The sequence below is a fragment of the Rousettus aegyptiacus genome, unplaced genomic scaffold (assembly GCF_014176215.1).
Source record: "Rousettus aegyptiacus isolate mRouAeg1 unplaced genomic scaffold, mRouAeg1.p scaffold_m13_p_2, whole genome shotgun sequence".
Lineage (NCBI taxonomy): Eukaryota > Metazoa > Chordata > Mammalia > Chiroptera > Pteropodidae > Rousettus > Rousettus aegyptiacus.
The window spans coordinates 77,335,720-77,348,617 of record NW_023416295.1 but is presented as its reverse complement, the minus strand read 5'-3'; the positions used below and the strand labels follow the sequence as shown (position 1 = coordinate 77,348,617).

The 12,898-nt window shown below is 34.7% G+C and overlaps 1 protein-coding gene and 1 pseudogene across 20 annotated transcripts in view; one reads left to right on the top strand and one right to left on the bottom strand.

Annotated features, from left to right (window-relative positions):
• The window catches only part of NCKAP5 (NCK associated protein 5), a 909,219-nt gene that overhangs the window by 366,743 nt on the left and 529,578 nt on the right, over window positions 1-12,898 (bottom strand). The window lies entirely within an intron of this gene.
• LOC118614232 lies at window positions 10,420-10,542 on the top strand (annotated as a pseudogene).

Below are 12,898 nucleotides of genomic sequence, written 5' to 3'. Positions count from 1 at the left end.
ATTCCAAATTATTAGGATCTTAATTATGGTACATTAAATTTTAAATTCACTGGCAAATATTTGTTGAGCAACTGTGTGCCAGAGCTGTTCTAGGAAATGGAATATGATGCCAAATAAACAATGTCCCTGCCCACATGCAGTTTAAGGTTAAACACAATCCAATAACAAGCCAATATAGTAATGTTTTTCAAATGCAAATAAAAAAATTAAATTATCAAGTCATGTTTAAGAACCATGTGTCTATAGCATTTTAAGAATCATAAAAAACAAACAAAAAGAATAGAAAAGAAGCCTCAAAATATTTACTTAAAAATCCAGTTAGGACTTCCAATACAACTAAGATTCAGTAAGCACATTCTATTTCACTAATTACAAAAAAAAATTAAAAAATAAAAATAAAATAAAATAATGAACAGATCACATATAGCCCTATTTAAGAAGTCTGAAAAATTTAAAAAAAAAAATAGGTAGATTGGGGAGAGTCAGAACTCAAAGAATGACTCAGAAGGCAACATATTTCTAGTTTCTTTGTTCCTTCCATACTTCCTGGCTAAGGCTTAAGCACCATCTGAATTCCCAAACCACAGAGCTTAAATGAACAGGAATATATCCAAGAAAAATTATTAATTTTTGGCCAGAAGACAAATGAAGGTAAGCATCTGTGCACCAGAGAGTATATATGGAAATCTTTTCTTTTCTCTTTCTTCTCTTTTTTATTTCTTTTTTCAGTATCCTGAGTGGGGGCCTTGGTGATGAGGATGCACTCCTGTCAAGCAGTAAACATTCAGATACTTAAAACTCAGAGAAAATCTTCCTCTCTGACCTGAGGGACTGAGAAAGAGGGTCAGAAGAGTATGAAGAGAATTTCCATTATTTTTTCTCTATTCTCTTCCCACATTGTGACAAAGGTAGACCCATGTGTGGGAAGCATGCAACAGTGCAAGTACATTAAAATCCAACTTTGTAGCCAGAATTAGGAAAAGGGACTCCCTCATAGCTGGTATATACAGGGGAAATCACAGAAAGAAAGAAGCTAGAAATGGAATCTTATAATTCTGGGCATAAAGTCCTCAACTCATCTACAAGATACAAACATTTGGAACTGGCCTGAAGGAGCAAGAGCTTTGAGAACTAAACTAGAATATGGACTACTGCCCAAGTTCCAGATGGGTGGCAGGTTGGCTCTAAGCACTACTAGAACCAAGCAGGAAAGATGGGACTAATGCTTCAAGCCTAACTAGGATGACTGTTTGCTAAAACAAAAAGAATCAACATTTATCAGAGGATTTTTAACAGAACACAGAATCTCATAGCATAATATTCAAAGTGCCCAGGATATAACCCAAAGTTGTCAGCATAAAAAAAAACTGAGGAAAATTTAAACACAAGAGAAAAAACAAAGAAGAAAAACCATTCCTGAGATGATGTAAATGTTAGAATTATCAGCCAAAGAATTTAAAGCAGTTCTTATAATCAAACACCATGCATTAAAGACAAACAGTCTTGAAATGAATGGAAAGATAGAATTTATCAATAAAGAAAAAAAATATATTAAAAAAATAGAAATTTTAGAATTAAAAAATACAATAAATCAAGTTTTAAATTCACTGTATGGGCTCAGTAGAAGAATAGAGACAGTGGAGGAAGGAATCAGTGAACTTGGAGACAGATCAATAGAAAGTATCTAATCTAAACAACAGGGAACAGAAAGAATCTAGTCTCGGAGACCTGTGGGACAATATCCAAATGCCACTTATGTCACAAAAAAAAGAGAAGAAAAAAAGTGGAACAGAAAAAAGAAATGCATCTATTTGAAGAAACGATGACTGACAACTTTCTAAATTTGATTTTTAAAAAAAACTAAGTTGACAGGTTTAAGCTCAGTAAACACTAAACAGTAAAAAATAAAGAAAAATAAAGAACAAAAAAATAAACCCACATATAGATACATCATAATCAAATTACTAAAATCTAAAGACAAAGAAAAAAACTTGAAAGCAGCCAGAGAAAAATAACGCATTACATATTTCAATAATTCAACAATTTGATAACTGCAGATTTATAATCAGAAACCACAGAGGTCAGAAGATAGCGAAATAGTATTTTTAAAGTGCTGAAAGAAAATAACTGTTAACCCAGAATTTTACATCTAGTGAAAATATCCTTCAGGAATGAAAGCAAAATAAAGACATCCTCAAATGGAGAAAAACAAAGGGAATTTATGAGCAAGCATATTGTTCTATTAGAAATGCTAAAAGAATTTCTTCAGGAAAAATGGAAATGATGCCGGACTGAAATTTGGGACATCATGAATGAAGAAAGAGCAACAGAAATGGTAAGTATGTGGGTAAACATATTACATTTCTATTTTTAAGTTTTTAAAAATATGCATGACTGTTGAAAGCAAAAAATATAATATCTGAGTTTTCAAAGAAGCTACATGTAATATATGTAACAACTACATAAGGTGAGAGGTAAAGGGACCCATATGATTGACGTTTCTATGTTCTATTTAAAGAGGTAAAATACTAACTCTAGAATATAAAAAAAATAAGTATGCATACTGTGATTCTTAAAGAAATCACTACAAAATGTATACAGGAACATATTTAGAAAACAACAGATATATTTAAATTTTTCAAATAATGCAAAAGAAGGCAGAAAGGGGAAGGAAAAGAATAAAACAGAAAACAAAAGACAAGGAACACTTTAACCAACAAAGGCAGAATATACTTTTTCTTTTTTTTTCAAGAACACATGGAGCAGTCACTAAGATAGCACCTATTCTTGGTCATAAAACAATTGATAACAAATTTAAAGAAACTAAAATAACAAAAATATATTTTCTGACAATCATACAATTAAAGTAGAAATCAATTACAGTAAGAAATATGGACATTTTCCAAATATTTGGAAATTAAGTAACACAGTTTTAAATAATCCATAGGTCAAAGCATGTGTCACAAAGGACATTAGAAAATATTATATTAAATATACATGAAAATACAGTGTATCTACAAAAAGGTAGAGTTATAAAGATTCATAGAGAGAAATTTATAGCATTATATGCTTATATGAGAAAAGAACATTCCCAAATCAATTATGTAAGCTTCTGCCATAAGGAAGTAGAAAAAGAAGAGTAAACTAAACACAAAGCAAGCTAAAGAAATTAAATAAATAAAAGCAGAAATCAATAAAATTGAAATGAGAAAAACAGGAAAAAACAATGTAACTAGAAAATGGTTTCTGAAAAGTTCAATAAAATTGATCAAGCTGCTTCGTCTTGACTGACCAAGAAATGAAAGATACAACTTTAAAATATCAATAGCAAAAGGGAACATCCCTGTAGACCTCAGATACATCAAAGGAATTTGACACAAAATGACAAAACTAACAAAATTCACACAAGAAATAGACAACTCAAATATTCGTATCCATTAAAAAAATTGAATTTGTAGTTTAAAACCTTCCAATAAAGAAAAATCTTGGCTGAGATCTCTTCTAAAACAAAACAAACAAAAAAAAAAACTCCCAAATATTTCCTCTCATTTTATGAGGTCAACATTACCACTAGTACAAAAACCAAAGACAGAAAAGAAATCTATAGAAGGTTACACTCTTGAACACATATGTAAAAATTTTCAGCAAAATATTAGCAAATATATTCCAGCAATACATAAAAGCAATAATACATCCCATCATCCCAAGCAAGTGAAATGAAAGACTAGTTCAACACTCAAAAATCAATCAGAGTAATTCACCAAATTAACAGACTAAAGATATAAAACCATATACATATCTCAATAGATACAAAGACATTTTAAAAAAGTTAATATTCATTCTGGATACAAATTTTCAGTAAATTAAGAATTAAAGAGAATTTCAAAAAATAAATAAATTATAAATGGTGAAAACTGAATGTTTTTTCCTAAAATTAGAAATAAGAAAGAATTTCTACTATCATCACTTCTATTTAACATCATATTGAAGATCTTAGCCAAAGAAATAAAGTAACAAAAAATAATTTAAAAGCATCCGGGTTGAACAAGGAAGAAACATAAATGTTTCTACTAGAACAACTTGATAATCTATGTAGAAAATCCCAAAGAATCTACCCAAAAAAAAAAAAATCCCTAGAATGATAAGTGTGAAGTTACAGATAAAAGATCAATATAAAAAATGAACCGTATTTTTATATATTAGCAATGGACAACTAAAAATTGACATACAAAAAGCAGTATCATTTACAGTAGCTCCAAAAAAGTGAAATAGATATCATCTAGGTGATTCTAAAATTTATAGAGGCAAAGGCATCATAATAGCCCAAAATTTTTTTTAATGAACAATATTGGGAAATTCAGGATACCTGATTTTAAGAATTAGTATAGTATTACAGCAAAAAGGACAGTGCAGTCTTGGCTACAGAAATAGACATATAGATCAATGAAGGAGAATCCAGTCCAAAAAATAGACCTATATAAACAAATAACTACAAAAAAATAGCATAAGCAAACTTTTTCAGTGTGAGAAAAAGTTCCTGTATCCCAATAGTGGTGTTGTTACACAACTTTATGTATTTATCAATATAAATACAACTGTATATAAGAAGTGCATTTTGTGTATATACATTTTTTTAAAACTCAATTAAAAACCCACTTAGTGTTTTGCATCATTAGTTTATATAATTCTATGTATTCTAGATACTGTATAATCCAAAGCATAAACTTTCTGAATGACATATTTTATAACCTCATGATAATTAATTCTACATAATGGAAAAGAAAAAAAAATGATTGATAGTCAAAGCTTAATATTGCAACACTCTACATGATTTTTGTCTCAAACAGGAAGAGTGTTCCTATTTTGTAGCAGAGTAAAATTAACAGTGATTTGCTTGAACTATGAGATTATTTTGTATTTACCTAAAAGAAGACTAGAGGTAGACAGTCTAATGCTACCTGAACTACTCAGATGATAGTGGGCACATGATATTATCAGTGTTTCAGGATTACACTATCTATTGGTCTGCTCTGTAATTTTTAGAGTATGATTGCTTCCACCCTAAGGTCAGTGATAGGATGTTGTCTGGTGGTAGCACCATCAGATACACATAAAAGGAAGCAGGAGAAACAAGGAAAGTGGAGAAAGCAAAAGGTGTGTTGGCTGAATACACCCCATTAAAGAGTCTTCCAAGAAGGTTCATGAACAAATTCCACCCGATATCCCACTGATTACCTCTTTCTGCAGAGAAAGATATCCTCACTGGTATCCTCAACAATATAGAGATTCCGTTAATAAAGAGAAGAAAGGGAAGAATGACTATTGGGCAGACAAATGGCAGTGCAGGTATTTGGACAAATAGTCGCAAATTTGGTATTAGTTCTTTGGGGAATCTTATTTCTGAAAAACAATTCAAGTCAGCGGAATTTAACAAGAACAAATATAGAGAACAGTAGATCCCATTCACATATTTATAAAACTAAAGCTATATTTGCAATGCTGCTAAAAGGCAATGTAATACAACAGTTTTTACAAACACAGTGGTTTGAATATATACTAACAGATACTCCATTCCTCAAAATTAGGGATTCATTCTTTCTTTAGAGTTTCAAGATTAATATGTTTGAGCTAAATTCAGCTTGAATTAACCATGGATGTTCCTTCTTGTTGTTGGACTAGAAAAAGAGAAACAGAAAGACATATATTTTCAGGTTGATCCTCATTTCCCCTTGCAAAGATTTTTTGCTCACCCTGTTCTAGAAGCTTGGATGCATGCAGTGATGAAAGGTCATTTCACAACTTCACGCATTTTGAATAGCAACTCTAGAAAGAATCTCTTTCTGGTGAAAACAACAAACTTTTCACTACTTACTGCTGTTAGCATTTTGTTTCCTGACAACACACACACACACACACACACATGCACACACACACACACACGCACACATGCATGCACGCACGTGCCTTGATGATAGGACAAAATGTTTTCTCTCAATGTAATCGTGTCCTTTGGAATGCAATGGTGTATAAAACACAAGGAAAGGCAGCACTGGAGGGAAGAAAGCTCTGTCTGAGCCTGAGCTTTGCCACTAACCAGCTATTAAAGCTTGGACAAGTTATTTTTTTTTTTTTAGCTTCTGCTACTTTAGACAAGCTTTTGCACATTTTAGAAGAATTCTCAGTTTCTTCTAGAACATAGTGATTAGTTCAAGAGTTACAAACAGAACATGAATCCAGTTCTCCTGACTTCCAGCATAGGACATTGTCTATCTTACCGACTGCATGCTGCTTTTATATCTGAAAAACCCATAGTTTCACTCAAGTCTCTACAGCTGTTTTGCACAAAAGAGAAGACCAGAAAATGAGATAAGAGACCAACATATGGGTTCCAGCTCTGTCACTAAGAATGGACCCTTAGGATCAGGTTCCTCATCTGTCAGATGAGAGGGCTGTCCTAGAGAGAGCACAGATTCTCACATGCATTTGACTCTGAACTTTGTCATATATTTTATCTTAGATCAGGGAATATTCTTGGGTCTCCTTTTGGAAAATCTGATCAAAGCTTCCAAAATTTTCAAGTCACGATCCATATACTAAATAAAGATATTAGCATTCTACACTTGCATAAATGGGAATAGATGCTTAGAGCTGGGAATGAATCCACCTGGATCTCTCAGGGCTGAGGGGGATCACTGCCTCAGCACATCTGTAATTCCAGTTGTGTCACACTAGTTGTGAAACTGGAGTCAAACAGGTTTTTAATTCATTACACAGCACTCTGGAACCCTGATTCTCATTAGAGCCAGGTCTGGGTGGGGCAATTCCTTCAAGACCTCTGCTGCTGGACAGTGAAATGGGGAGAGAGAGAGTGGAGGTGAAGGTGGTTGTCCTAAGAGACTCAAACCAGTATGAAAGTCAGATGGAAAAGCTGGCTACCCTCGTGAAATCAAAAGGAGTGAGTCTTACCTGCTCACTCTCCCACTCCAAATTCATTAGTTTGATACTAAAACCAGACAGACAAGAAAACTATAAATATCTCTCTTGAACACAGATGTAAAATTTAGATCTCATTTAGATCACTGACTGCTCTTTTAAACTTCTCTTCCCCTAAACAGCCTTGGATGTTTATTCCCTTCAATCTGATTTCAACCAGGCAAGGATTTTGGCTGATGGAGCACTATGGAATGTTTCAGATCTCTTGATCCCAAGAGACAGTCCTGGTCTAATCTAGTCAACATTAGATAAACAACCAATGCTCAAGTAATCACACAGATAGAATAGGAACAGGAGGTTTTTTATATTTTATATGAGACAAAAAAAAAAAAAAAGGAGATGGAACACAAGAAATAATAATCTGGAGGAACCAGGCTCTACGTAACTAGAAAGTTCAAATCACCGGATTTTTTTTTTTCTTTCCTTGAACTAAGCTAGCTTTTATAAGAGAAAAGACACACAACAAAAACTCACTGACATTGGGGATTCATTCTATAAAGCAATTTCCAGAGGCTATCCTAGAATCATTTCACATTCAGCTCAATATTCTGTATCTTCCACATCTATATCTTTCGTCCTATCCAATGATAATTGATGGTCAGCATTATAGCCCTAAGGTCCTGCAACACACTGAATCATCAAAGGAGATTCAATTATATTCATAAGACTGGATTTGTTACAGTGGCAAAGGGGACCTGGAGATTAAGAAGGGTTGAAACAAAGGATTTTCCAGTTAACCCTTAGTAAGTCAAGATAAAGGGAAAAAGATTCTATTCTACCCAATAATACTCTGGTTGATGAAGAAAGATTTTAATATTTGAATGTGCATAAAGATGAACATTTATAATCTTATAAGCAACTCAGCAACAATTTTAGTGGAATAAGATTCTCTATTTTTGCCCAGAATAAACTCATCCTCAACTTCTAAATATGGGGGGCTATGTCCTCTATTGTTAGGAATTTTGCATAATTCAAAGTATCTCAGGTTTATTTTTGCTTTCACATAAATGATACATGGTTACTTTAGAAAAAAGTATGAAATACAGACACAAAAGGAAAAATCTTTGGGAATTTCACCATCAAGAGAATGTCATCATTAATATTTGGTGACTATCCTCATGTTATTTTATCTAGGCACACCTATACATTTTTAAGCCTGGAAAAATATTTCTATAAACACATTTAACCAACTCTTTCATTTAATATTTCATTTGAATATCTTTCCATATAATTAAAATTCTTCTACAGTATCATTTTTAACAGTTGCAAAATATTTAATCATATAAGTATACCACAGTTTTACTGCTGCTCATTGTTCAATACAAAACTTTTTATTGATTTATGTCTGTGTTAAACAATGTGGTAATTGATAGGCTATAACATAATCTTTGACCACTTCCGTAGAGACCCAGCTCCTAGCACAGTGCCTGACACACTGCAGGCCCTTGGTAAACACAGATTGAATGAATGAATGCTTTCTTCAGCATCCTTTCCAGAAGATAATTGATAGAGAGGAGACTATGAACATATTTAGGCTACATAATATTAAAGTGCTTCCAGAAACGCTGGACCAATGTACACTCCTGCCAGCAATGTGTGAGAGTTCCCAGAATGAACATTACTTTTAAACAAATGAAAAGTCATTACTTATCATATTCTGAGTAACTATAAAACATTACTGGGGATGTTCTAGAAACATGTCAGGGAAACTCTGACATGCTCTTTCTTCTGTGTACTGGTGAATATGCATGGCTCACATGATTTACACTGTTCTCTCTCAGTCATTAATCTAAGTTAATCGAGGAACTCTGTAAAAGTTTCCCATACTTTAAGTCAGGGTTTGGTAACATCTCAATGGCTGCTTGTTTGGTAAAGAAAATATTATTGGAACAGAGCCACACCCACTGGCTTACTTACTGTCTACAGCTGCTTTTGTGCTGCATTGGTAGAGCTGAGTATTTGTAGAGAACATCTGGTCTGCAAAGCTGAAGATACTATTTAAACCTTTACAGAAAGTGTTTGTTAAACTCATCTTTAAATCACTAATGAGCATTTGAGAACTTTTTTTTAAATGAAACTAATCATACAACAATAAAAAAAAATCAGCTAACAAAATTTTTTTGAGCACTGAGGCATGAGGCCTACTCTGAAGGAAATTAAAATTTAATTGTAGAGATGAAGCAAATAGACATGTGAGAATCAGAGTAAAAGAGAGGCATTGGGAACCTGTGCTGGAATGAAGAGTCTAAGTACTGAAGGATTTCAGAAGAGGGACAGAAAAGGTGTGACTAGAAAAATGGCAGAATTTCACTGAGAAACAGAATTGAATTAGGTCATAAATGAAAAGAGGTTGGGCTACAAAAGAAGAAAAGGCAGACTGTTCTAGAATGAAAAGCATCAGCAGAAGGAGGAGGCTGGGCTGCACAGGATAAAGTCACAAGCATGGCTCAATCCAGAATGCAAGCTGACCAGCATACTGAAGAAGGTGTAAAAGTGAAATGTAGCCATATATTTCAAAGGCATTCATTTTTTATTTAAGGGAGCCCCTGAATACATCTTTTACATAAGCAAACAATACTTTTATAAAGTAAAATTTTATTGTACAATCCCTCTTGATAGCTCACAATATCTAACTTTCATCCTACTTACAATTCTAATTGATAGGTTATTTCTCCAAAAATCTGAACCAATGCAAAAACTAAAGTGTAACATTTAAAAAAGGACTAGAAAAAAAATAAACAGAACCTGAATACAATACACAGAAACACAAAAGGACAGGCAAACTGATCTCCATCACTTAATATTTGTCGAACTCCCTATTTAACAATGTATTTTCCTGAATCTGTCAAAATTATAATATCTGCTTATTTTCTAGTCCCTTTCATCCAAGCTAACACACATGCCATTGTAAAATTAATGTTTATAATCTTGCTGTTATTAATTTTAAGATTCAAAATTTTTTAAAACTTGTAAATAAAGATACATTTATAATATGATCATTAGTATTCAACAAATCTTTACTGCAAAGCACACTCATACATAATATGGGTGAGTGGATAGAAATATGACATTAAATATATTCTCTTTTTCAATGCCTTTTACGTAGGGTACAAGGGTAAGGGGATGGCTTTTTAGGGAAATGTGTGTGGGAGAAACTTTTTAGAGAGGATTTCACAGCAGTTTTAAGTGAAGGAAATGAATAAATGTATCAAAATTGCCACTACTGATTTTTGGATTCTCACATAAAATGCTGTAGGTATTGAGCACACTGTACAAGACTGTATGACTATTTCAGTCCATTATCTTTGTGTTGATACACACCTGGCCCATGTAATGTGTTAAAATAATATACAATCCCATAGGTTTGGATCACAGAAGCAACATGGACAAGACTAAAGTTTTTTATGGAGTTAAAAGTCAAAGCATGTCTATGGCCATGCCACCCTGAACAAGCCCAATCCCGTCTGATCTCAGAAGCTAAGCAGGGTCAATCAGGCCTGGTTAGTACTTGGATGGGAGACCACCTGGAAAGACCAGGTGCTGCAGGCGTAAAAAAAAAAAAAAAAGGCAAAGCAGACTGAATGTGCCTAAAGAGGGACATTTTAGTGCTTTTTAAAAAAATTAAATTTATTGAGGGTAACATTGGTTAATAACATTACATAAATTTCTGGTGTACAACTTTATAATGACATTTGTATACTCTACTGTGTGCTCATCGCCTGCGGTCTGGTCTCCTTCCATCACCTTGTATTTACCATTTTCGCCTTCCTCTCACCCAAAGTGGTGCTTTTTCACTAAAAGAACATCACTTGGTAGGAATGATGGGCATAGAAAAAACATGTAATTCATTTTCTCCATCTCCTCCTGGTCTGGGATGCCGTACCATTTCCTGGGCCGGGGCTAGGGTTTCTGTCTTTCTTACTCCCTTATGCCATGTTCAAGTTCAGTAGGAATTTCACTCCCTTGAGAAACCTAAGGCTGAGAGTGGGGGCTCTCCTTCTTCAGGCACCTGGGTGAGCAGACTCACCATCCCTTCAGGCAAGAACTGTCCCTGGTGCCAAGTTATAGAAGTCGAAACACTTTGAGCTAATGATTCCTGTGAGCCTCAATGGCCTACTGCTTAATTGTGTAATTATAGACAGTTAAAAATGCATGATATGCAGTAGAAAGAAAATAGTTGGTGCTTCGGGAGCCATTATGGATTACAGATTATGAAAATTTAAAACAATGCAATATTTCTGTGGGCTTGGCTGCACAGAAGTTTCATGCATATGCTGCACCCTGTTTGGGGTCACTGTTCCTCCCCAGAAGCCAAGAAAGACAGAAGAAGATTAGGACTTATATCACAGTGACTGTATAATTGGGAAAACAGAGCATCTTGAGTGCTCTGTTTCAGAAGACCCTTTAAATTTCTGTGCCCTGGGGATCCTATCTGTAAATGGTGTTAAGAAAAACCCATGCAACAATGTTTTAATAACTATTTAATAGTTACTCAGATTCTCCTACAAAAGATTCTCCTACATGGACTTTCTTCTTGTGGTCACTTCCATTCAGGCAAAAAAAATAAATAAATTCACACTGTATCAGTCAGGGTTCTCTAGAAAAATAGAACTAATATAATATATATGAGCATATTTATTACAGTAATTGGCTCACACAGTTTTGGGGGCCAAAAAGGTTCATCATCTGCTGTCTGCAAGCTGGAGAAGTAGGAAAGCCAGTGGTGTAATTTGGTCTGAGTCTCGTGCCTGGTGGGAATGAGGGAGGGGGTTGCGAGGAGGAAGGAGAAGGGTTGCTTGTGTGAGTCCTGGAATATAAAGGTCTGAGAACCAGGAGCTGCTCTGTCCAAGAGAAGAATGTGGGGCTTCTGATTCAAGCCCCACATTTGTACTGTTCTTTTCAGCCCTCAATGAGTTGGATGCCCACCAATGTATGAGGCAGATAGATCTTCTTTACTAAGTCTACTGATTCAAATCCTAATCTCTCCCTGAAACACTCTCATGGACCCACAGAGATAATGTTTTACTAACTATCTGGGCATCCCTTAGCTCAGTCAAGTTGACACATATAATTAACCATCATGCGCACCAAGCTAAAAGTACCTTAGATAGTTTAGGAGAGAAAACATCATATTAGCAACCATGCATAGGCTACCTGTCTGCCTTAAATGTCAGGCCCACTCAGTGGCTTGTCCAGCATAGAGCCATCCAGTTCACAGGCAGCAATGGAACTAGAGCTTTCAGGGATACACTGGGGCTTGAGGAGGGAGGTACGGAAACAGCAGTAAGTGGTTACATCACAAAAACGTTAACAGTTGGTAAACACCTGCTGCTAAAGTAAAACTGTCTTCAGTGAGGGTCCTTGAACTGATCCAAAAGTGTTTGTAAAGCTGAATCAAGAGCAATGGGTTGGCATGGACCACAGCGCCTTACCAGATAGGAAGTTATCAGGGTCTGGTAGATACTAATGACCAAGAAATAGACTGAGTTCTGCAGGGAGTAAACAGTGCACCCAAGTGGGAAAGGAACTCTCACCATTCATTCAGACATTTATTCATTCTGTTTCATACATTTGTTTGTTCATTCTTTCTTTCATTCAAGTCACCAAAATTTAAGATCTCACTATGTTAAGATTTACGCTAACTGCTGGCACATACAACACTCATCTTTGAACTTGGTTCTTAAAGATTCACAGTCAACTGAGGAAAAAAGGCAAAAGCACTTTTTTTCTGTCTACCCAAGATATATGAGAACAATTCTAACAAGGTCAGAGGATCTTGCATAACTTCCAGGAGGAGTCAAAGGTGGCCCCTAAGAGAAGTTGATATTTGAGGAAGTGTTTGAAGTATGAATAGGAGTTTCTGAGCAAAGAAACTGGGAAGGGCCTCCCTGGCAGGGGAGGAAAC